We start from the raw sequence: 26,382 nt of genomic DNA, 5'->3' as shown, positions 1-26,382 counted from the left end.
ACAGCCTTACTGACTTCCACATATATAAAACACGAGTAACAGTGGCATCTTCACATGCAAGCTTATTGCAAAATACTTTGTACTATGAAAAGAATAATCACTCCACTCACAGGAACTCACTTTTGGAAGGGATGGTGAACATGCTGTGTTTCACACTGTAAAAGAGCTCACTATAAAAAGAAACGGCAAGTAGTAAAATGACTGTGGGTTTAAGGGGCATTTGAGTCCCTGCACAAGCTGATCTTTCTGGCCTCCTTCTCACAAGTTACTGTGACTGATGCTCTAGAAACACAAAATCAAGTAATGACTATCTGCTTCTTTCCTGCCTTGAATCCCGGGAGGATTAATAGTCTCCATAATTATGTCCTGCTGTGGAGAGAGGCCTTAATGTTGGAGGAAGTCGTTAGGCGGCCATGGCCTAAATTCTGAATTTAAAAAACTCATCATCAAGGATTGAAGGGTTCTTCAATTTTGTACTGCCATAACAATAAGGACAGCCATACAAAAACAGGTTCACTGCATGGAGAGGAGGGGTAATTAGTAAGGGGTAACAAAGGTAAGGCAAAACTGTTGTTCTCATACTTCACCTCTGTTTTCTCACAAAGGGAGAACAGTGCCCAGCCTGGTACAAGCGGAATAAAGGAAATATGAGAGAGCTGCTGTCTAAGATAAAGGAGCATACCTGAATATAAATCTCCAGGGCTACATGTATTCTATCCAAGGGTATTAAAGAAGGCTGCAGATGTAATCTCAAGACCCTTTGTCTATAAGGTTAGAGAATTCTTGCAGAGGAACCAAGGTCTCTAAAGATTGGAAGTGAGCAAATGCCATCCCCATCTTCAAAAAAGGGGGGAAAAGAAGATCCAGACAACTACCAACTAGTCGGCTTGACATTAATACCAGGAAAGGCTTTATAACAGATAATTAAACAGTCTGTGAGGACTTAGAACTGCAGGGCTGGAAGGGACCCTATGGATCATCAAGTCCAGCCCCTGTCAAGGAGGCACAAGTGGGAAATCAAACTAACCTCCGGTTCTGCAGAATACAGTGGTTTCCAAAATTCAGCATACGTTTCTTAAAAATAATTCATGCCACACTAATTGGATCCTTTAAAAATAGAGTCACAAGCCTGGTATATAAAGGGAATGCTGTGAATATAGTATATATTGATTTCAGTAAGGCTTTCGTAAGCCCCTCATGATATTCTTGTGGCCAAACTGTGTTAAAATGTGGACTAGATGTGGCTACAGTTCGGTGAATTTGTAGCTGGTTGTCAGACTGAACTCAAAGAGTACTAACCAGTGTTTCATCATTTCTTGGATGGAAGTAACCAGTAAATGCCACAGGGTTCCATTCTAGGCTGCTATAGTTTATAAATGATCAGAGTGAGGATGTGGAGGGAATGGTAATTAAATTTGCAGATGGCATCAAACTCAGAGGTGTAGCTAATATATCAGAAGAAGGAATCAGAATTCACAATGACCTTAGGGGGCTTAAGGAACTGAGACACTAAACAAAATTAGTGTCAACAGGAAATAAAAATTAAATGTTCTAGTTATGCAGGAAAAATTAGATGTGCCAATAAAGGATGGGCAAAGATCCCTAGATCGTTTTCACATACACATCTTAAAAAGGATCTAGGGGTCTTAGTGTTCAATAAATTTTGTTTTGGGAAGCCCTGTTAGGGGATCTCTTTATTTAGCACAGTATGGTTACAACAGTATTTCCTGCAGGCATCCTTCATGGATTCTGCCTTGTTGTGGCAAAGGGGCTTAAGTAAATCAGAGAAGCTATGGGCTTTGCCATGCAGGAACACCCAAGATGGACAGGTCATAGTGGCAAGTTCTGACTAAACGCGATCAACCTGGAGCAGGAACCGGCAAGCCACTCCAGTATCTTTGCCAAGAAAACCGCATGAACAGAAACAAAAGGCTAAAAGATATGACACTGGAAGATGAGCCCCTCAGGTCGGAAGGCATCCAATATGCTACTGAGGAAGAGCGGAGGACAAGTACAAGCATCTCCAGAGTTAATGAAGTGGTTGGGCCAAAGCCGAATGGATGCTCAGCGGTAGACGCGCCTGTAAGTGAAAGGAAAATCCAATGCTGCAAAGAAAAATACTGCATAGGAACCTGGAATGTAAGATCTATGAACCTTGGTAAACAGGATGTGATCAAACAGGAGATGGCAAGAATAAACACTGACATCCTGGGCATCAGTGAACTAAAATGGATGGGAATGGGCGAATTCAATTCAGACGATTATCATATCTACTATTGTGGGCAAGAATCCCGTAGAAGAAATGGAGTAGCCATCATAGTCAACCAAAGAGTGGGAAAAGCTGTACTAAGATACAATCTCAAAAATGACAGAATGATTTCAATACGAATCCAAGGCAGACCTTTCAACATCACAGTAATCCAAGTTTATGCACCAACCACCAATGCTGAAGAGGCTGAAATTGACCAACTCTGTGAAGACCTACAACACCTTCTAGCACTGACACCAAAGAAAGATGTTCTTCTCTTTATAGGGGACTGGAATGCTAAAGTAGGGAGTCAAGAGATAAAGGGAAGTTTGGCCTTGGAGTTCAAAATGAAGCAGGGCAGAGGCTAATAGATTTTTGTCAAGAGAGCAAGCTGGTCATTACAAACACTCTTTTCCAACAACACAAGAGGCAACTCTACAGATGGAATTCACCAGATGGGCAATACCAAAATCAGACTGATTATGTTCTCTGCAGCCAAAGATGGAGAAGCTCTTCACAGTCAGCAAAAACAAGACCTGGAACTGATTGTGGCTCTGAACGTCAGCTTCTCATAGCAAAAGTCAAGCTTAAACTGAAGAAAGTAGGAAAAACCACAGGGTTAATCAGGTATAATCTCAACCAAATCTCTTATGATTACACAGTGGAACTGAAGAACAGATTTAAGGAACTCGATTTGGTGGACAGAGTGCGTGAAGAACTATGGATGGAGGCTTGTAACATTGTACAGGAGGCAGCAACAAAAAACATCTCAAAGAAAAAGAAATGCAAGAAAGCAAAGTGGCTGTCCAACAAGGTCTTACAGCAGAGAAGAGAAACAAAAAGCAAGGAGATAGGAAAAGTTACAGAAAATTGAATGAAGACTTCCAAAGAATAGCAAGGAGAGACAAGCGGGCCTTCTTAAATAAACAGTGCAAAGATACAGAGGAAAAGAATAGAAAGGGAAAAAACAGATCTGTTCAAGAAAATTGGAGATATTAAAGGAACATTTTGTGCAAAAATGGACATGATAAAGGACAAAAATGGTAGGAATCTTACAGATGCAGAAGACATCAATTGGAGGTGGCAAGAATACACAATTATACCAGAAAGATCTGGCTGTCCTGGACAACCCAGATAGTGTAGTTGCTGATTTTGAGCCAAACATCCTGGAGAGCGAAGTCAAGTGGGCCTCAGAAAGCATGGCTAACAACAATGCCAGTGGAGGTAATGGCACTGCATTTGAACTATTTAAAATCTTGAAATATGATGTTGTTAGGGTGCTACACTCAATATGCAAGCAAGTTTGGAAAACTCAGCAGTGGCCAGAGGATTGGAAACGATCAGTCTACATCCCAATCCCAAAGAAGGACAGTGCCAAAGAATGCTCCAACAACTGTACAATTGCACTCATTTCACAAGCTAGCAAAATCCTACAAGGTGGGTTTCAGCAGTATATGGACTGAGAACTCCCAGAATTTCGAAGGGGCAGAGGAACTAGAGACCAAATTGCTAACATGTGCTAGATTATGGGGAAAGCCAGAGAGTTCCAGAAAAACATCCACTCCTGCTTCATTGACTACGCAAAAGCCTTTGACTGCATGGACCACAGCAAACTATGGCAAATTCTTTAAGAAATGGGAGTGCCTGACCATCTTATCTAGCTCCTGAGAAACCTATACGTGGGACAGGAAGCAACAGTTAGAACTGAATATGGAACAACTGATTGGTTCAAAATTGGGAAAGGAGTACGACAAGGCTGTATATTGTCCCCCAGCTTATTCAACTTATATGCAGAATACATCATGAGAAAGGCTGGATTGGATGAATCCCAAACTGGAATTAAGATTGCCAGAAGAAATATCAATAACCTCAGATATGCAGATGATACCACTCTGATGGCAGAAAGTGAGGAGGAATTAAAGAACCTCTTAATAAGGATGAAAGAGGAGAGTGCAAAAAATGGTCAGAAGCTCAACATCAAAAAAACTAAGATCATGACCACTGGTCCTATCACCTCCTGGCAAATAGAAGGGGAAGATATGGAGGCAGTGACAGATTTTACCTTCTTGGGCTCCATGATCACTGCAGATGGTGACAGCAGCCATGAAATTAAAAGATGGCTGCTTCTTAGAAGGAAAGTGATGACAAACCTAGACAGCATCTTAAAAAGCAGAGACATCACTCTGTTGACAAAGGTCCGCATAGTCAAAGCTATGGTTTTTCCAGTAGCTATGTATGGAAGTGAGAGCTGGACCATCAAGAAGGCTGACCGCCGAAGAATTGATGCTTTTGAATTGTGGTGCTGGAGGAGACTCTTGAGAGTCCCCTGGATTGCAAAGAGAACAAACCTATCCATTTTGAAGGAAATCAACCCTGAGTGCTCACTGGAAGGACAGATCCTGAAGCTGAGGCTCCAATACTTTGGCCATCTCATGAGAAGAGAAGACTCCCTGGAAAACACCCTGATGTTAGGAAAGTGTGAAGGCAAAAGGAGAAGGGGACAACAGAGGACGAGATGCTTGGACAGTGTCACCGAAGCTACCAACATGAATTTGACCCAACTCCGGGAGGCAGTGGAAGACAGGAGGGCCTGGCGTGCTCTGGTCCATGGGGCCACGAAGAGTCAGACACAACTTAACAACTAAACAACAATAATCATATTACCTTTCAGCCTTCTCCAGGCTAAACATGCTGAATTCCTCATAGGGCTTGGTTTTCAAACCTCTTGGACATGTTTGACCCTCTTCAGTACCCTCCTTAAACTATGATGCCCCAAACTGGACAGTACTCTAGTCATAGATAGTACTCTAAGAGAGGTCTGACCAAAGCAGAATTGAATTATATTTTTGCTTGTCTCACTTTGGACACTCTACTTCTTTTGGTACATGCATAGCATTCACTTTCTTCTGCTCCTGCATCACACTGTTTGGCTCATGTTTAGCTTGTTATATACTAAGTTCTGGATGTGTCCCATTTTCGTCGTCGTTTAGTCATTTAGTCATGTCCGACTCTTCGTGACCCCATGGACCAGAGACGCCAGGCCCTCCTATCTTCCACTGCCTCCCAGAGTTGTGTCAAATTCATGTTGTCTGCTTCGATTACATTGCCCAACCATCTCATCCTCTGTTGTCCCCTTCTCCTCTTGCCTTCACACTTTCCCAACATCAAGGTCTTTTCCAAGGAGTCTTCTCTTCTCATGAAATGGCCAAAGTACTGGAGCCTCAGCTTCAGGATCTGTCCTTCCAGTGAGCACTCAGGGTTGATTTCCTTTAGAACTGATAGGTTTGTTCTCCTTGCAGTCCAGGGGACTCTCAAGAGCCTCCTCCAGCACCACAATTCAAAGGCATCAATTCTTCGGTGGTCAGCTTTCTTTATGGTCCAGCTCTCACTTCCATACATCACGACAGGAAAAACCATAGCTTTGACTGTCCCGTTTTGCATCTCTCTCAACACATAATAGGGATGTTTGGTAGTAGAACATATCTGTAACTTCCATTTTCTGCCTTCTTCTCTACTGTCCCCAGAAACAAAGATTTGCCACTTGTTGTCCTCTCACATCAGTCTCCTTTTATCTTCAAACATCTCTTGAGAGGGGGGTTATGTCTCCCTTCTGCACCATGTACTCTATTCCGGCACAGTATTTCATTTAGGATTGGCTTTCCTATCAAATGTATTTTCTAAATAAGTAAATTTTAAAATGTATTTTCAGTTCATCCTGGTTGTTCCAGAGAATAGAGAAATTTGTTGAGGCATCCTTCAGTCTCAAGAGACTGTGGTAAGGTGCTCTGTATGGAGGACTTGGAACAGCATCTAGAGAGTCTTCTCTTCTCATGAGATGGCCAAAGTATTGGAGCCTCAGCTTCAGGATCTGTCCTTCCAGTGAGCACTCAGGGTTGATTTCCTTCAAGACGGATAGGTTTGTTCTCTTTGCAATCCAGGGGACTCTCAAGAGTCTCCTCCAGCACCACAATTCAAAAGCATCAATTCTTCAGCGGTCAGCCTTCTTGATGGTCTAGGTAATATGACAAAGGTAAAGGTAAAGGTTCCCCTTGACAATTTTTGTCCAGTCGTGCTCGACTCTAGGGCGCGGTGCTCATCCCAGTTTCCAAGCCATAGAGCCAGCGGTTTGTCTGAAGACAATCTCCTGTGGTCCCATGGCCAGTGCAACTTAGACACGCTGTTACCTTCCCACCGAGGTGGTCCCTATTAATCTACTTGCATTTGCATGCTTTCGAACCGCTAGGTTGGCAGGAGCTGGGACAAATGACGGGCGCTCACTCCATCATGTGGATTCAATCTTACGACTGCTGGTCTTCTGAACCTGCAGCACAGGCTTCTGCGGTTTAGCCCACAGCGCCACCACGTCCCTAAGTAATATGATAGCCATATTCAAATATTTGAACAGCTGTCACATAGAAGATGGAGCTTTTTTTTTTTTTTGGCAGTTCAAGAAGATAGGACCAGAAGTAATGGATTTAAATTACAAGAAAGGAGATTTCAACTAAACATTTGGAAGACCCTCGTAACAATGAGTGCCATTCAACAATGGAATCAACTGCCTGGAGGGGGGCGGTTATTCTCTTTCACCAGAGACTTATAAACAGATGTTGGATGGCTGTCCATCAGGGATCCTTCAGTTGTGGCAGTCCTATACTGTCAGGGAACAATTGTCAAACCAGCACTTCAGCTGCATGATATGAAACAAACAATTGGCCCAATTATTGCTTAGAAAAATGGCCTTGCTGTTATCATTACACCCTATACCCAATAGACACCCCCACGGCACATTTGAGCAGTTGTTCAAAAGGATAAATCTTGTTACGTAAGGAAATCTGGAAGAAACCAATGACTGCTGTGATCACTCCTTTGGCCCCCATATAAAACTGCAGTTTCAAGGAAAGTTTTTTTTAAATACACCTCTATTTGTACAGAAGAAGAAAATGACTGATGTCATGCTAATTAGTATACACATTCATTTAGGAAGCGTTCTCAGAAAATAACTATACAGTCTTCTGCCAAAAAAATTGATCTGGGTACCTAGCTTTGCATGTTCCATGAAAATTTCTAGACTTGACAAACATTAAAGGAAGATGCCAGGAATCTATCAGACTCTTTCAATATTCAAATTTGATTTAGTGACATGTTATGAATCTATTTAGACATTATTCAACCAGCAGCTATGAACTTAGAAGGGAAAACTCCAGTCTTACATGTGTCCATTGTTGTGTTTGTTCTTCATGCATACTGAACTGGGTCTGGAGAGGTTCTCGCTCTCTATATAAGAGCCTCGTGGCGCAGTGGTTAAAACGCTGTACTGCAGCTAAAACTGTGCTCACAACCTGGGGTTCAAATCCCAGGTAGCCGGCTCAAAGTTGACTCAGCCTTCCATCCTTCCGAGGTCGGTAAAATGAGTACCCAGCTTGCTGGGGGGGGGGCAATGTGTAGCCTGTATAATTAAAAAATTGTAAACCGCCCGGAGAGTGCTTGTAGCGCTATGGGGTGGTATATAAGTCCAATAAATAAATAAATAAAATATAAATAAGCAAAATCCCTGGAAAATCAGGATTTTTGCTTGCATGTAGAGCCTCCATGCAAGCAGGATTATTCTAGTCTTCATACCCAGTTGCGCAACATTGTTCATTAAAAGTGGAATGTGACTATGAAGCTGTTATCTAGCAGATAAATAGGCAGAATATGTGACAGGCTGATAGACTTGACTGTCACAGGAATGCAAGTGATGGGAGAATAATCCTGCTTCTACTAGCCAGAGTGGACTGTACTGAGCTAGATGGACGCATGGTTTCATGAAGAGCTTGAACAAATTACTTTTTGTATTACAAAACTGAGACAGGTTCACTGAGGAATTTTAGGCATTATGACATAAAATGTTTATGTTTCCACACTCTGCTCTGATATAGCATAAGTGGGGGTTTGAAGGATATCTGATGAATTCCATGTTGTTGATTTAAAGCGCATTCACATGCCAAGATACATCAAAGAGTGCATGAAATTTAAAAGTGCATGAAATTCAGCTGAGAATGAATTGTCTAGCGGTCTCCAGCTGGTAATGAGACAAGTTTCTATTCTTTTTTCTGTTGACATTTCCTAATTTGCACAAAATGCATCCAAACAAAACTAGTGTCTTTTTCCTTTGTCACCCACAGGAAGCCTGGAAGGACTGGATGTTTGTCCCAAAAGACATAAATGAGCTATTCAAAGTCCAACCAACGAAGCAGCAGATACTATAGCTCTGTGGAATTTGAGGAGGTTACAAAATTCATTCAGATGTGTGCTAAAATTGTTCCTGTACATGTGACGATGCAGACTGAGAACCACCAAGAAATATCTTATTGTCCTCACTAGTAAGAAGATTGCTGCAATTCCTCAGCTTTGCACATGAAGAAAAGGCAAGTGAAGATTTAAATCCTAGGCATGAGGCAGTTTCATGTGTTCTATGTGTTCCCATGTTAGTAATACATGATTTTCCTGGGTGGTCTCTTTATGTATTTGTGCCTACAAAACCAGCACCTGACTCTTTGATCTTACTTTAATGTTGTGTGCCACTTTGTCTGCCTAAATAGGCAGAATGTGTGACAGTCAAGCAGGCCCTGCTGGAACTTCATTATCAACCTCTTGAGTCTAAAACAGTGAATTTGCAGAAATGAAAGCAAAAGAGTAGAATCATATATATGAGTGTAAAGGCTATTCTGTAATTTGTGAGACTATTTATTTAAATTTATTTATTTATTTATTTATTTATTTATTTGATTTGATTTGATTTGTATCCCACCCATCTGATCTAATAGACCATTCTGAGCGGCTTCCAATAAAAAGGAACATATACAATAAATAATAATAATATTACAAATAGACAGACATATATAAGAATAAAGAGAATAATAAATAAAGAAGAAAATTAGGTATCGACAGGAGGGAAGGCCTGGACATACAACCATGTTTTTACTTGGCTCTTAAAAGTACCCAGCGTAGGGGCCGCCTGAATTGCCAGAGGAAGGTTATTCCAGAGGCGAGGAGCCACTGCTGAGAAGGCCCTATTTCGTGTTCGTTCATTCCGGGCCTCCCTCGGTGTTAGGCTCCTCAGCCTCACCTCCTGGCTCGAGCGGGTGATCCGGGCAGATCTAGGTGGGAGCAGGCGTTCCGCCAAGTATCGAGGTCCTAAACCGTTTGGGCCTTATATGTAAGCATTAACACTTTGAAGTCGATGCGGAAATGGATGGGCAGCCAATGCAGCATGGCCAGAGTAGGAGAGATATGTTGGTGTTTTCTCACTCCCGTGAGAAGTCTGGCCGCCGCATTCTGCACCACCTGGAGTTTCTGCATCAGCTTCAAATGGAGCCCCATGTAGAGCGTGTTACAGTGGTCTAATCTGGAGATTACAAGTGCATGTACTAAGGTAGTGAGCGCCCCCGTGTCTAGGTAAGGATGCAGCCGGGCAATCCGCCAAAGGTGGAAAAAGGCGGTGCGGACCACGGACGCCACCTGCGTTTCCATGGTGAGCATTGGGTCCAGATGTACCCCCAGGCTGCGAACCCCACTCTTTGCGGCCAGGGTCACCCCCCCAAATGAGAGTCACCCAAGCCGCCAACAACAGGAGCGCCCACCCTCAAGACTTCCGTCTTGTCTGGGTGCAGCCGCAGCCCGTTCTCCTGCATCCACTTCAGTACGGCCTCCAAATGTGGTCAATACTGGTAATGTAAACTATATTCAGCATCTGCTTCAAACTCTTTATGATGATCCAAAGCATTCATATCGCCTACTGATGACAGGGAAGTACCTGATACTGACAGAGCATTTCTCCAGTTCTTTTTCCCATATTTATAATTACAGCATAGCTTACCTTGTCTGTCAACAGTTTACACATCATCAGGCTTAACTGACTCTGACATTTCTGCATTAGCCTTTGCATTTTGACATGCTTATCTTTCTCTCAATTTAAATCCTCATCAATGCATTTACTGTGACTGAGAGTGGTCTGTAACAAGACAGGTGCCAAGCGCATTGAGCTGATTGACCCTTTCCTAACCAGTACACTGAGGAGTTAGTGTAATAAGAACTGAAACGTAAGTCTGCCAGAATGACAACAACTTTCTAAAATGGATTGTAACTGGGTTACTCTTAATCTGTTGAGCAACAATTAGCTCTCAAAGCTGCAACAGCTGCATGACGCTGAGGCTTTCCAGATGCAAGCAATGGAATTAAATCAAGAGCTAATTCAATTGGAAAATTGGGTGTAATTATGGAAAATGCAGAGTCTGTTAGGCTCCTTGTGGTGATTGCTCACTATCTTAAAAATAGCATATTGGTCTTCTGCAGAATGTGCACTGCATACAGATAGGCAGCTATGTTTGGACAAATTTCATTTGGTTTTAGAAAGATAAAGACTTAATGTTATTAGAAATGTACTTGATGACATGAATATGAAGTTCTGCTCACTCCTCGTTTATTGGCAAGAAAGGGAATAATCCAATATCACTTATGCATAGCATAATAAGACTTTACGGTTATAGCACCTTCCATCTGGAGAAACTCATATTACTTTGCTTACAACAACAGAGCAATTCTCTTCTGAAATCAGCAAAGAAAACATGGGCTATGTCTGTCCTTAAACTAATCAGGCCTTTCTGTCTATCTGATGACTGGTTTATTAGCTATATTGACTGAATTAACTTTTTGCACATGTTTACTCTTCAAAGACAAATCAGGAACAGTACGTTCCTCAGCATGGCTAAATAAGTTCTATTGAAAATCAGCGGAGTTGTGTGTACAAGTAAAATGTACAATTAAATATGTTTAAGACTGGGAGAAAAGACAATTTACATTTTGTTGCTACTCAGTTCATTTTCATATAAGAAAAGGAGAGATAAGAATCAGAAGAACAAGTCTGGCTAAACATTCTGACCCCAGGCTAGACAAAGTTAATTGCAATTGGTACCTTAGTCTTGCTGAAAGCCAGCAGTAAACTGTGACTGGAGTAGACTCACTGAATCAGTAGGGATTTGGTGAATCAACTCTTAACCGACCAGATAGGTGGGATATAAATAAAATAAAATAAAATAAATAAATAAATAAATTCCATAAGTTGAATCAATTCTTTCATTGATTCAGTGGACCTACCCAGTTGTGAACTACTACTGGATTTCAGTCAGTGACTATAACCTAAAGCATGTGCAAGGTGTTTGGGTGGAACGTAAAGAATAATAATGGTTCAGCATACTCACCAGAACAGGAAACATTGGTTTCGGTGGTGGTGGAATCATAGCTAAGGAAGGCAATAAACTTTCCAGAAATGGAAAATATCCCACCATTGGAAAGTGTTTTTCTCTGAGTGATCCAAAAAGCTATGTTATCCAAATTAAAGAAAATTTCACTAGAGAATGAAAAAGTTGGCCAAGTAAGAAAATAAGACAAATGATTCTAAAGATATTTTTTAAAAAATAATGACTTAAGGAAAAATCTTATTTTGACTATGGCATATACACATCATCAGGCTGAACAAGGAAATGAGAAGAACTTGCATTGGAAGATCCAACTCTTAAAAATACAACAATGTATTTCTACTTTCAAGAAGAATGAGAGAACTTCCATAAAACCTTATTTAATTTTTTTCTACAATCTCACATAGTGGCAAAGTTTTGATCAAACTCCTAATTTAAATTTATGCAGATTATGATAGTATTAGTTATGACTATAAAATTAATAATTATATAATTACACATTACAGTATATGTGCAATTATATTGTATAAGTAGCAATTGTATGATAAAGTACATTATAAGTCAATCAAGTTTCAAAACAGCCAAGTAGGTATCAAACCCACCATAACTGTTGCAGTTCTACTGGATTTATATTTAACCTATGATTGTTCAACAGAGCAAAATAAAGCAAAAAAAAAAAACAAAATTTAAAGGATGCAGAATGAATCTGAATATTAATTACAGCTATGTGGTTAAGTCCAATGCATTGCCCTTACTACGGTACAACCACTGAATCAATGGGACATTAAGTCAGCCTTTATGTGAATCCCTTTATTTCAGTTCTTTTAGCCCACCAATTTGATCCAAGTGCTTTAATACACGTCTCTCCAGATGACTCTATTTTTGGCAGCTATCAAAAACAGTTGTCAAATTTGAATTCTTGCCACTTATAAAATATGGTAAAATACAAAACAAATGCATGGCCAGTACATCCAACAAGAAAAATTGTGCTACAGCTGGGAAGGAATGTTAGAAACCTCTATAGTGCTGAAAAGGGGCGGGGGACCCTAACCTCAGTACCCCATTGCCGTTCCAAAGAAGACTTGCCAGCATGGAGGGTGAGTTAGTGATCATGGAAGTGAATGAGCAGGACATGTTTTCCTCATGAGAAGCCTGGTGTTTTAAGAGACAAGTGGATTTAGAGCTAGAGCTGTAGTTATATGTGAAAATGTGCTTTGCATTTTTTTAAAATATGTTTTTGCTTTACTTGTAGTGCTGATAAAAATAATCTGGATAGATTTAATTAAAACATTTGAATCAAAGTTACGGACTAAATTCATTGAATTAAAGGGTTTGACATAAATGTTGATTAACAGATCCTATTTATTTAGTGGGTTTGCTCAATTGGACTGCAGGTTCTTTTAGTAAGATGACTACAAAATGCTAAACTGCCTTGGCAAAATGGCATTGCATGTTAACTACTGCCAAATCCTGATAGCAAAGATAGCATGCCACTCATCTAATATTGCTACTGGGTTTTGTTAAATGTTGATGTCAAGTACTGAATATTTGCAGAAAATTTAAAAGAATGTAAACTGTTCTCATGAGAAGAGAAGACTCCCTGGAAAAGACGCTGATGCTGGCAAAGTGTGAAAGCAAAAGGAGAAGGGGACGACAGAGGATGAGATGGTTGGACAGTGTCATAGAATCCACCAACACGTATTTGACCAAACTCCGAGGCAGTGGAAGACAGGAGGGCCTGGTGTGCTCTGGTCCATGGGGTCATGAAGAGTTGGACACAACTTAACGACTAAACAACAACAAACTGTTTAAGGTCAAAATTCAAGAGATGATAACTTTACAGAGTATTTTGAAGAGATAGGATTCATGTTAACTTGGTCAGTATCTCAATGATTATGAGAAGCCAGTTTCTTTTAGCAACTAATTTCAGTGTACATGATGCTTACAATATGGATCAAGAAGAATTTTAAAGATGGAGACTGTAAGCAAACATTTCTCATTTACAGCAAATCGTAATAGCAAGAGGGTGCTCTATTAAGTACTAAAGATACTTGCCAATAAGGAGTTAAATAATTTTGAAACTGCAGAATTCATTGAAAGTTGCATTTTTCAATTGAATTTGGGGAAACCACTTGAAGCATTCATTTTGTTGAGCAATTTCAATTGCTTTTGTTTGATTTGTTCATTTCAAACAGCTGAAAGACTGTAAATTTTGACAATAAACCTAATTTGCAATGTGGATTGAACAATTTTGATTCCAAATGTATTTAGCCCATTACACAAATTATACCTTTCAAAACTTAGCACAATTCTCAGAAAAAGTCACAATTTTTTTGAGAATTTCATTATTATTATTTTTTAAAAGGGTTGTAAAAATGTATGCTATTATAGAATAATAGGTTCTGTTTATTTCTGTATATTGGTAAGTAGGTGGATGTGAAGGTTATTAAAGATCAAAGCCACTACAAGGTAAAAAAAAAAAGAGGAACATACTTTTAAAAGAGAGGGAGGAAGAAGAATAAGTTATTAAGGTCACTTCAGCAAGAGAAAAGAAGTGATTTGTTGTCTGCTACACTTACCACAGTGTGTGCTGTGACTAATAAGGTTATTTTAGCTACAGAGAAGTGTTCAATAACTCAGTACCCTCATGCAAAACTGTTTGGCTCGGGTGATAAAAATGGCTTATTATCAATTAGGCAGCAAGTTAATTAATTTTTTCCAGTCAAACTTCTCATCAAGTCCTTCTCACTATAATGCCCATTTGTTTTTCAATTAACTTCATATTTTCAAGGGGGGAGGTTGCTGTTTCTTCTTAGACCACTCACTAGCATAACAATAAATATAGTTATCTGCAGGGCATTCTATTAGCACTGAAATAAAGTACAATCATGGATTTCTACCACCCATATAGAAAGGCAAAGACACTTGGCTTTCTATTCTACTCCATATATGGAAAAACATATTCCACCACAGTTTCTCAGGATGACATGGTTCTTGCTCGTGATATAGCTTATCAATTAAAAGTGGTTCCACCCATTCTCCTTCCCTTCTTTTCCTTCTCTCTTCCAATCACTCTTCACAGCTGAGCCACAGAATTGGGGATTTCAGACCTTAAAGACTTCTTGGGAAGTCTTTGTTTGTCCCTCAATTTTGAGTTCTCCTTGTCTTCCTCTTTTTGTCCTAGCCTCTGCCTTTTCCTCTCCTCCTTGCAGGTATAACTCAACAGCCAGCTCCCTCACAGACAGCTGTCATCCTGCTAATGCCAAAGAACTTAGGACTCTGATGGCCTGCTCAGGGCACAGGTGGTAACAACTTTGTAACATAATACTCCTGACTGCAGATAAATGATTAAAATGTTCCTACAATTAGGAGGAAGGGTGAGTGCAGGTTAGACCACTTGATACACTACACTTCTAGGGAGTTGTGTGTTTGTGCTTTTAGTTTGTCCCCCTGCTTGTTTAACTTATATGCAGAATACATCATGCGAAAGGCCGGACTGGAGGAATCCCAAACCGGAATTCAGATTGCTGGAAGAAATATCAACAACCTCCGATATGCAGATGATACCACTCTGATGGCAGAAAGTGAGGAGGAATTAAGGAACCTTGTATTGAGGGTGAAAGAGGCGAGTGCAAGAAATGGTCAGAAGCTCAACATCAAAAAAACTAAGATCATGGCCACTGATCCCATCACCTCCTGGCAAATAGAAGGGGAAGATATGGAGGTAGTGACAGATTTTACTTTCTTGGGCTCCATGATCACTGCAGATGGAGACAGCAGCCACGAAATTAAAAGACGCCTGCTTCTTGGGAGGAAAGCGATGACAAACCTCAACTGGATCTTAAAAAGCAGAGACATCACCTTGCCAACAAAAGTCCGAATAGTCAAAGCTATGGTTTTTCCTGTAGTGATGTGCGGAAGTGAGAGCTGGACCATAAAGAAAGCAGACCGCCGAAGAATTGATGCTTTTGAATTGTGGTGCTGGAGGAGACTCTTGAGAGTTCCCTGGACTGCAAAGAGAACCTATCCATTTTGAAGGAAATCAACCCTGAGTGCTCACTGGAAGGACAGATCCTGAAACTGAGGCTCCAATACTTTGGCCATCTCATGAGAAGACTCCCTGGAAAAGATGCTGATGTTAGGAAAGTGTGAAGGCAGGAGGAGAAGGGGACAACAGAGGATGAGATGGTTGGACAGTGTCATCGAAGCAACTAACATGAATTTGACCCAACTCCGGGAGGCAGTGGAAGACAGGAGGGCCTGGCGTGCTCTGGTCCATGGGATCATGAAGAGTCAGACACAATTAAATGACTAAACAAGAAAAGTGCTATCATAGAATGATAGAATCATAGAAAAGTGAAGTTGGAAGGGGCCTATAAAGCCATCAAGTCGAACCTCCTGCTCAATGCAGGAATACAATCAAAGCATATCTGCCAGGTGATTATCTAAGTTTTTCTTGAATGTCTCCACTGTTGGAGCACTCACCAACTCTTAAGGTAACTGGTTCCACTGTCGTACTGCTCTAACAGCTAGGAGGTTTTTCTTGATATTCAACCGAAATCTGGCTTCCTTTAACTTGAGCCCATTGTTGTGTATCCTGCAGTCTGGGATGATCGAGAACAGATCTTGCCCTTCCTCTGTATGACAGCCTTTCAAATATTTGAAAAGTGCTATCATATTATCCCTCAGTCTTGTTTTCTCAAGGCTAAACATGCCCAATTCTTTCAGCCTTTCCTTATAAGGCTTGGTTTCCAGCTCCCTGATCATCCTTGTCACCCTCCTCTAAACTTGCTCCAATTTCTTAGTATCCTTCTTGAAGTGTGGTGTCCAGAACTGAGGCCTAACCATTGCTGAATAGAGGGGGACTAGCAGCTTGCGGGATTTGGAAACAATACTTCTATTAATGCAGCCTAAAATAGCATTTCCCGTTTTTGTCTACGACAATTCAAAGATCTGTCTCATTCGTTGTTTTGCTGAGCCAGGCAATTGGTTTCTTTTTCCGAGGTGCAAGACTTTGCACTTATACTTGTTGAATTTCATTCTGTTGCTTTCAGCCCAGTGCTCCATCCTATCAAGGTCATTTTGAATTTTTCCCTGTCTTCTAGGGTATCACCTCTTCTGCCCAATTTTGTATCATCTGCAGATCTGACAAGCATTCCCTGCACTCCCTCATTCAAGTCATTAATAAAAATATTGAAAAGCACCGGGCCCAGGACTGAGCCTTGGGGTACCCCACCTCCCAGTTAGAGAAGGACCGATTAATCATCACCCTCTGAATATGATTCTGTAGCCAATTGTGTATCCACCTGACACTTGATCTATCCAGTCCACATCTAGCTACCTTGTTAATCAGGATATCATGGAGCAGTTTGTCAAAAGCTTTACTGAAATCAAGATATACTATGTCTACAGCTTTCCCTCCGTCTATCAGGGAGGTGACCTGATCAAAAAATGAGATCAAATTAGTCTGGTAGGATTTGTTCTTGACAAATCTGTGTTGGCTTCTAGTTATTACTGCAGTGTTTATTAGGTATTTGCACAATGACTGCTTTATGATATGTTCCAGAATTTTGCCTGGAATTGATGTCAGGCTGGTACTGGCCTGTAGTTTCCAGGTTCCTTTTTTTTTTTGCCCTTTTTGAAGATAGGGACAACATTGGCCCTCCTCCAATTGTCTGGCACTGTGGGGATTTTGTAGTTTAAAGTTCCATCTTGTGGCTATTAAGGGATACATCACTGGTGTTTAGCATAATCAAGCTATTGTAGTATAAAGATGCATTGTTCTATGATTCTCTCTCTGCGCAGGCGTGGAATGCCTTAAGACTGATAACCACACGACGCCTCTATGGCCAAATTCTTATCTTATGCTAATTTTGCTTGTTTTGCGTGCTTAATAAAAACGTCTGGGGTGAAGAAGGTAGCCATCTTCTTCTTCTTCTCTACCGGTACCTGAATACTAACAAGATAAAGTCTGCAGTGTCTTTTTTATCAGAGAATTCTCTCATCAACTGTTGCCAGGCAGGCCTGGTAACAGTTCCCTGGCTATTTTCCCACATTTGGCGGCCCGTGTGCGGCAAGAAGCACGGGACAAGCTGAGCAACGCAACAGCGCGGCAATTCACACTGCCCTCGCCCTGCAAGGGTTCCAGACGTCACACATCCGCAAGGATCCCGGGTGAGTGTTGAATTTGTCAAGTTAGACACCTAGACTCCTAGCAAACATGGGGAGCTTTGTATCTAATCTTCAGGAAGTACAGGACCTCCACTTCTTATTAAAAAGGAATGGTCACACGACCACACACACAGAAGTGGAAGATTTAGTTCATACTATTCGGGATGTATGCCCTTGGATCCCCGAAGAAGGGACACTGGACCTCAAGGAATGGTCTAAAATAGGCAGCTGTTTACAGGGACATCCAAGAGTTACAGCAAAAGTGCATTCTACATGCTGCAAAGTGCGTACTTGCCTTCAAGGCTTGGCACCACCACGGAACATTCTTTTCGATCAAGAATTTGAAAATAATCTGTTCAAACAACTCCCTCAAATTTTGCCTCCCCTTCCTCTCACACCAGCCCCCTCGGTTCCACTGCTGGACTCTCTGTCTCATTCTGCCCAGCCAACCGAGCCTCAGCCTGGGAACACCTCAGCATTGTCTCCCAGTCCTGCCATTCATCAGGCAACTGAGAACAAAATTTCTAACTGTCCTTTAATGGATACAATGGGTGCTGCTTTAGAAACTGCTTATCCTGGCGTTCAGGGAACACAAGCACAGGCACAGGGAGATGCCGCGGCAGTTTCTCATAGTTCTGAACTGCTCCCATATCAAGGCGTCCGCGAACTGCAACTCAGTCTCAAGGACAAACAGACACAGACTCTCCCGGAATCCTCATCCGCCCAACGGCCGGCCCCTAGTGACTGGAGTAGGGGTCTCCTTCCACCAGCAGAAGGACTCATTTGCCTTCAAGGATGGCAAGATTTAGCAACTAAGCAAGCAGAAATTAATGCTGTTAGTTTTGTACGTCAGCCAGTTATTATGGGAGAAGGTATATTCACTTCTGCTGTTCAAGTCCGTCTCATGGACACAGTTCTCAGTCAGCCAAGGTCACATGGGAAATGGGACCCAGGGAAATGGGACCCAGGGCTGCCCCCAGGCCAAGAGAGAATAATAGGGGATCTGCAGGATTCATGTGATGTCACCGGCTGGTATACAAAAGAAGCTTTACAAGCATGCCATGTGTCTTGTGAGAAATCAGAAGGGGAGGAGGAACAAAATGTAAGGGGGGCAGCCCAACAGGAGGCCTGTTTTGAACTGCCACAATGGGTCTATGTTTCTAAAGCTAAATGTGCCGCTATTCCTCAAGGCTACACTGTTCTGGTTTTTACATGCGCTGATTTTGTTTGTCTCAGCTTGAATGTTGTGCCAGGACTGATAACTCGCATGGCAAACATTCAGGTTTGGGGAAAAATCCTACTCAGCTAGACAGTCAGAGCTGAGAAAGATTGCCCCCCCACCTGGCCAGTAAGAGAGAAAAATGCGTATGGGGTGGGAGGAGGTCAGCCAACTCCTTAAAGCGCTTCCCCCATCACCTTCCAATCTGGAGAAAGAATTGTTACTCTCAAGCCACTTGTAACGTCCTGGACACTATGTTCCATGTTCTTTCTAGAACTACAAATTCTATCACACCTTGCATTGCTTAGCAGTTTCCTGAATATCTCAGCGTGATGGGACCTATAATCTCATCCACGGATTCAGTGCAGTCTGCTAGGACATAAAGTCTGTATTGTTCTCTCTTCCTCTGTGAAGTAACAAATTCAAGGTCCACACCTGGTGCAATGCCCAGACTTAGTTCTCTCCTCTTATCAGCGATTCTGGGCGTTCTGCCAAGAGAATGCCATTGTGTTCGGACAGTCTAAATGGAGAATCATTTGGCAACCTACAGTCTTCTTGCAGAAGGGTTTTTGTGCAGCCCAGAAAAAGTCAACAGACTGGGCATAAACTTTTGCATCTATACGTTTGAGATATCAATTGGGCACATCAGTTTTGGTATTGTCTACTAATGATCTCTCACGGTTGTTCTCTGCACTTCCTGGTTGTTCATGTTATGCTGGTAACTGCATCAATGAAGGCTTCTTACAGCTGATCTCTCAACAACTTCATCTGCAAGCTGTGGATCGCCTACCTACTGAGAGCATTCCTATTTCAAGTCAATTGCAGTTCTCTACACCCCTGACAAGGATAGGATCATAATTGTTGAATGGATGCACTTGCCACACACTCCCTTGAACTTGTACTCCTGTGTTAAAGCAGTTGCAGATTTGTTTTGCCAAGGCATCGTTCCAGATGTTGCCACAATTGTCAGGGACGTAGTAACTCTATTTTTTTTCTGCAGGGTGATGTTGAACTCTCCAAAAGACAAGCGCCTGCTTTCCTGTATTTTTTATCAATTAACCACTTGTTTTTCCACAGACGCTTTTTTCAGATGGTTTGCCTTTCCAAGGTGTTGTCACGTGGCAGCGTTTGAACTTTTTTTAATGATGAGTTTAACTTTGTTGTAGACACACGTTTATAAGCTTTTTAGGCATTTGCTTTTTTTTAATATCTGTCTCCTTCCATAGATAAGGATTTGTTTTCACTGTTTTCCTGACTTTGTTACTTTAAAGCAGAACAGCATTCTGTTCCATTGCCCATATATGTTCCCACCCTCAACTTCCGGGATTTTTTACTGAAGGGAATGCTGTTGCTGATTCAGCTTTCAAGCAGAATTCATGTGCTTTAGTCTTTTTTCTGATCCTATTTGCTTCTCATGACATGTTTCATTACTCTGTAAATATGTTTCACAGAATGTTTTCTATCCCAATGACTCAGGCAAGAGATATTGTAGTTGGCACGTGGATGTCACACAAGTGCAGGTTTTTGCCTAAATTACATTTGACTGTGGATACATTTTCTGGGTTTTATTTGGCATCTCCTCTTCATGGAGAGACTGCAAGACAAGTTATTCAACATTACATTTGGAACAATTGCTGTAATGGCCCATCCTAGGCCTGAAGACTGGACAATGGACCTGTCTATATATCATCTGCCTTTCAAGAATCTTATGTTCAATGGGGACTCTCACTGAAGCATGAGATTCCTTTTAATTCCACAGGGCAAGCAATTGTGGAAAGAGCACACTTAACCCTTAAATTTCTTTTGCAGAAGCAAACCTCAGGCAGAGGGGTTTCTGGGTCAGATTGTTCCTATGGTTGTTGCAAAAGTTCTGTATACTTTAAATTTTCTGCTTTTTCCTCATTAACAGGGTTCACAACCCAAGTTAAAGTTCATTTCAGGGCAGAAGAGCAACTTCCTCGACCACCTGAGTGGTAAGGGACCAGTTCTATTGATCACCTGGGGACAAGGATGCTGCAGTTGCACTGGACAAAGGCGCTGTTTGGATCCTGGCAAGATGGTGTGTATCTCTGCCATCCGACTCCTAGGACTGCTTGAACTGTTCTTGGTTCCATATATTTCTGCTCCGGACAATCAAGGCAATTCTTGGGTGCAACATGCTCAATATATATTTGATGTTCATGGACAGAATGTTTCTCTTTTATATGAATCATGAGCTCACTGCCTGGTCTTATTGATGATCCAACCTTAATTCTTGCCTCTTTGCAAAGTATTTCAGAACATGGTCAATCTGAACTTCTTTTCCATGCTGTTCCTCCTACTTCTAATATTTCAAAGGTTCAATTTACGCACCACATCTGAGCTTTGTGTTTCTGTTGTATTCATGCAGGGAACTGGAATGCCAAGGTTCCAGGTTTCACTTGATCTGGACAATGTTTTAAAAGAATGCCTCCCCTAATCCCAATGGCCTAGAAACATTTTGGGTCTGACTTGTCGCCTGGAAGAAAAACTACTTGCTACTACAAGAATCATGGTAGCTCTGCAGAGTGAAATAGACCAGTTAAAGCAGCTTTCAGTTAAAGCATCGCTAATTGCTTGCACATACTTATACTATGTTTTATTGTAATAGATACTCAAAGTATTATTTGCTTCCATAATTTGCAGCTTTCAATTGAGCATATATTAGTTGATTTGAGTGATACCATTATTACCAATAATATTAACACTTCCCTATGGGATGGCTTTGCATACTACTAATGCATGGTATTATTTTACTGAAAATTTGTATTTGCCTTATGCTTGTTTTAATGAATGTATTCCTTCATTGATTACTGTTTTCACTAAGTGATATCAAAAATCTGTACAATCAATGTTTTTATCTGCTAAGCAATTGTATCAATTCTAATATCATGTGTTCCTTTCTAGAGTAGGTGATTTTTATGGTGAGGCTGATGCATGATATACAGGTTGAGATGACATGGCTGTTGCCCTCCATCAATGAAGAGCTTCCATGGACTCAGAAACCATCAGGAGTCTTACTGGCAGCAACTTGCTCATCCAAAATGAAATATAAACGGAGGGAATGTGGGGATTTTGTAGTTTAAAGTTCCATCTTGTGGCTATTAAGGGATACATCACTGGTGTTTAGCATAATCAAGCTATTGTAGTATAAAGATGCATTGTTCTATGATTCTCTCTCTGCGCAGGCGTGGAATGCCTTAAGACTGATAACCACACGACGCCTCTATGGCCAGATTCTTATCTTATGCTAATTTTGCTTGTTTTGCGTGCTTAATAAAAACGTCTGGGGTGAAGAAGGTAGCCATCTTCTTCTTCTTCTCTACCGGTACCTGAATACTAACAAGATAAAGTCTGCAGTGTCTTTTTTATCAGAGAATTCTCTCATCAACTGTTGCCAGGCAGGCCTGGTAACAGTTCCCTGGCTATTTTCCCACATGGCACCTCATCCCTTTCCTGTGATTTCAGAAAATAATGGATAGCAGCTCTGAGAGTTCTTCAACCAGTTCCTTCAGTAGTCTCAGATGCAGTTCATCCAGCCCTGGAGATTTGAACTCATTCAAGGTGGTAAGGGATTCCTTGACTATTTGTTTCTCTGTCTCCAGCTGCAATCCTGCCCCCCCCTGCACTTCCAATTTGTGTGGAAGTTCATAGTCTGTCTTATGAGAAAAGACTGAATTAAAATAGGAACTGAGCACCTCTGCCTTTTCTTTGTCCTCTGTTATAATTTTTCCATCTCCAATGTGGAGCTGTGCCACTATGTCTTTTGTTTGTCTTTTGCTACTCACATACCTGAAGAATGCTCTTTTTATTGTTTTTAGTGTCTCTAGCTAACCTCAGCTCATTCTCAGCTTTTGCCCTCCTAATCCCAACCCTGCATTTCCTTGCTACTTGTCCGTACTCTTCCTTGGTGGCCTGGCCTTCTTTTCACTTCCTGTACATGTCTCTTTTTTGTTTTTAGGTCCTCCTTGAGCTTTCTGTGAAGCCACACTGGCCTTTTTTGCCACGTCCCACCTTTATTTCTTGTTGGAATTGTTTGTAGTTGTGCTCTTAGAAACCATCATCTTTCTTTTTTTAGAAGCTCCCATCCTTAGTGGACTCTGTTTCCTGTTCGGATCTCCTGCCATGAGACCTTACTTATCTTTGTTCTGAGATTATTAAAATTGGCTTTTTTTAAAAAAAAAAAAAAATCCAGCAGATGTGTATGGCTACACTCTGCTTTCATTTCGTTTGAAATCAAGAATTCTAGAAGGACATGGTCACTCTTGCCTATCCCCCTGCTTTAGTCTAAAGTTAACATACATAGTGGTTATTCATAAGTTGCTGGGTTCATGGATCGGCAGTGTTGTACAGAAGCATAATTAGTAAGAGATGGTGCTACAAATGATGGCTGTCTATATGACTCTATGATTTCTATGGTTGTTCATCTGCTGTTTTGAGTTATGATTAGTCATACAAACTGAAAGAGTATTTACATGGAAACACATACAGGAATAAATTATATCAAACAGCCCCTCCTGGGATACACCCCTTAGAGTCACTAACATAAACTGGGCTAAATAAAAACACATGAAAAGCACCCACTCCACCTCTACAAGAAGAATCATATGCATTGCTATTCTGGCAGATGTTGGCCTTTATTTATCATGTGCATTTACTAAGTAGTTTTTAAACAGGACCTCTGTCCTTGTTTAACAGACACATACTTTATTACACAAGCCAGAAACAGAAGCCATTAATTTTTAAGTAAACCACAGCTTCCAAACGGAAACATTTGTTAACCCATTGCATTTACCACATCCATTTCTTGTGGTCATTAGAATCTGACAGAATAAACAAAAAAAACCAAAGCCAATTATATAAACTGTTAAACCTCTTGCCAAGAGTGTGTGAAGTAAAATAAATGATAAAGGCAGATGTGGGTGAGCATCTATATTTTTTAAAAATGTTATCTTTTTCTTTTTAAGAGGAGTACTGTATTTTAGAGCTTCTGTTTTACTTTGGAATTCAGGACCAAAGTCAGAAACCATCATCTTTGTTCCTCAAACCAAACATGCTTCATATGAAAAATTCTAAATTGTTTACATCATTCGGTATGACACAGAGGAGAAAAATGGTTTTATATTTAGAAAATAAAAAACTGGTGCAACGTGCCTTCTCTAGAAAAGCAAAAGCTAGAGTCAGCAAGATGGGTCAATACCACAAACATCTTCTGCACAAATGCAGCACAGTGATATTACTATGATGGTCTCATAGGATAAAGGTAATATGGACTGATTTAGTTATATATGCACATTTATAGAGGGCTATTTTACCTTTCAAAATGATCACATAAATAAGGATGTTGTCCTCTACCAAGCTGGCTGGTCCAAAGGAAAGGTCTAGGCAGGTTGGTGGAGGAACAGAATACACAGGCCAAGTCTTTGGAGTCCAGGATCAGGTCAAGTGGCAAAGCAGAGATCTAGCAAATATTGTCCTAATGGACAGTCAGATAAACCAGGTGCCACAGATGCAAAGTCCAAGTCCAAATGCCACTGACAACCCAATCAGATTTAGAGATAAGGATACTGGAAGCAGGGCTAATTCACATGATTGCACTACCTCCTCAGTGTTCCTTATGAGTGTCTTTGGACAAATATGCAAAACCAGATTGGATCAGGGGGGAATTTGCCTGATACAAATACAAGATGTGAGGACAAGGTGGGCCATCTTTGCTGGTTCCAGGCCCCTCACCCTCCCTGTCTGTATATCATTCTGAAAGACCAAAGGGAAGTATGAGTGCATAGTGTGCAAATTGTAAGAATGCATGTTTCATTAACTCTGCATAGCAACATTCCTGATCATGGGCATATTGGTTAAAATTTTAGCCTTAGCTTCTACTTCACTTTATGTAGATTAAGTCAACATAAGATAGCCTTATTTCTGATCTTAAACTGACAGGTTTGTTGATAATGAAATATCAAATATTCTATTTCCATCTGATTCATAACTAGTTAGTGACAGTGACTGAACTGAATAATTCACCAGATTAGTCTGATTCATCAATCAGATGAATTAAGGACATAATTTGGCCCTATGCCTACATAAACTCCAATTAGCTAATGCTTTATTAAGCAAGACCAGGCTACACTGTTTCTAAATAACAATTTTCATGATAATTATAACCTTAAGATCCCATGGTAATGACTCAATGATGCAGGGGTGGGCATATATCTGATGGCATTAAAGCAATACAAGGATACTGAAGACAAAATGTGGAGTTGTTTTTGTTATGCTAAAGTACAGTCATTACTCTCAACAAACCCTGTTGGTCATTTTAACTGAATTAAAGCTAAAATAATTATTCTATTTTTGTTTTTAAACAGAATTTAATATTGGGATGGTTTCCCTCTTGCCAGTTAGTATTTTACTTATTTGTTTGTTTATGTACAGTATATATATACATATACGTATTATTTTCCTTTATACTTCGTTTTTCTGTCTGAAGACATACAGAATGGCATGCAACATGATTAAAACAACAAAACATATGACAAACTTAGCAATCTAAAAAGCAGAAAGTTTATCACCACAAAACATTAGTGCACTTCCAGTTCCCCTTAGGCTGGTATAAGCACAAGAGTTTCATTGTGGTAACATGCTTTTCAGATGCACTTCCACAGTATCTATTTTCATATACAGTGGTGCCTCGCAAGACAAAAGCCTCGCAGGACAAAAAACTCACAAGACAAATGGTTTTGGCAATGGGGCTGATGACTCACAAGACAAATGTTCCTATGGCCGTGCTTCGCAAGACGAATGTTTTCTGTTTTTTGTTCCTGTCTCATGTTGTATTTAAATGTTTTTCTATGATGTTTAAAAAGTTAAAGTTTTTTGATTGAATTTTTTAAAAATCATCTGCACAATGTGTATGGCTAAAGAGCACTTAATAAATCCTTTCTAAACCAAATTTGACTTTGTTCTGACTTTTTTTGCCCATAGGAATGCATTAATTAGATTTCAATACATTTCTATGGGAAAATGCATTTCGCAAGATGAATTTTTCGCAAGACAAAATTAACCGCAAAACGAATTAAATTCATCTTGCGAGGTACCACTGTAGTTATAAGTATCATGCCACATAAAAATTATTTTTAAAATGAGCTCAAATTGACTTACTAGCCCCAATTCTGTACCATATAAGAATATGTGGAATTTCATCACATGTATTCCATGCTTGGAGGCATTTCAAAATCACCATCAGAGATCTACAGATCACATGAATAACTAAATAATAATAAATCACTTTCCTTATGGCATAAGGTGTTTTGCTGACATTACCGACAGTGGTTTACAGTGAGCTAAGCTGTGCTAGCTGAATTCTAAAAATAGGAAAAAGGCCAGGAAGACTTTTAAATGAGAATACACAAATATAATAGTGGGTGATACCTTTTATTGGACCACTAAAGAATCAAACAAAATTCCACTTCCTCAGGCTTAGCACAATCCAC

At 40.6% G+C, this 26,382-nt stretch overlaps 1 protein-coding gene and 1 long non-coding RNA gene across 2 annotated transcripts in view; both read right to left on the bottom strand.

Moving 5' to 3' along the window:
* Positions 1-26,382, bottom strand: part of LOC144585876 (ALK tyrosine kinase receptor-like) — a 683,258-nt gene that overhangs the window by 380,732 nt on the left and 276,144 nt on the right. The gene's annotated exons all lie outside the window — the stretch shown is intronic.
* LOC144585816 (uncharacterized) lies at positions 16,022-24,716 on the bottom strand. Its single transcript, XR_013540381.1, has 2 exons — positions 22,330-24,716; positions 16,022-17,159 (listed from the first exon to the last, which is right to left on the bottom strand). It is a non-coding gene; the product is annotated as an uncharacterized LOC144585816 (long non-coding RNA).

The sequence above is a fragment of the Pogona vitticeps genome, chromosome 1, assembly GCF_051106095.1.
Source record: "Pogona vitticeps strain Pit_001003342236 chromosome 1, PviZW2.1, whole genome shotgun sequence".
In the NCBI taxonomy this organism is placed as follows: Eukaryota; Metazoa; Chordata; class Lepidosauria; order Squamata; family Agamidae; genus Pogona; species Pogona vitticeps.
The sequence above is the reverse complement of the archived record's forward strand: the minus strand, read 5'-3'. Positions and strand labels throughout refer to the sequence as shown.